Source organism: Rana temporaria, chromosome 2, assembly GCF_905171775.1.
Source record: "Rana temporaria chromosome 2, aRanTem1.1, whole genome shotgun sequence".
Classification (NCBI taxonomy): Eukaryota; Metazoa; Chordata; class Amphibia; order Anura; family Ranidae; genus Rana; species Rana temporaria.
In genome coordinates this window covers 533,821,982-533,822,446 of record NC_053490.1, presented here as the reverse complement: position 1 = coordinate 533,822,446, position 465 = coordinate 533,821,982, and positions in this window count along the sequence as shown.

Here is a 465-nt window from a genome sequence, read left to right as displayed (position 1 = left end):
GATCAGTGTTCCGTCACTAGGCAGAACAGGGAAATTACGTGTTTGCACTGGCATCTCCCCGTTCTGCTGCTCCATGACACGATCGCGGGACACCGGCGGACATCGAGTCCGTGGGATCCGCGATTACACTCACGGAGCTTGCGGCGGGGCGCCCATAATGCCGCATCTTAAAGGTGACATACCGGTACGTTAATCTGCCTGTACGTGCCATTCTGCCGACGTATATCGGCGTGAGCCGGTTAAAAAAAAACAAAAAAACTTTACAACCCCTTTTACTTACCTTGTAAGACGGCTTTGCAAAATTTAAGCTTATCATGAGTGAAAACAATGGTTCACCTGAAATTACGAGGCTTTCATTATGATCCTCTGGCTTATCTATGTTGAGTCGCTGAATCGGGTATTTGGTATGCAGATAAGTTACTTTAGGTGCCCCCCCCCCCCCCCCCGATGAGATTCACCCTCTTT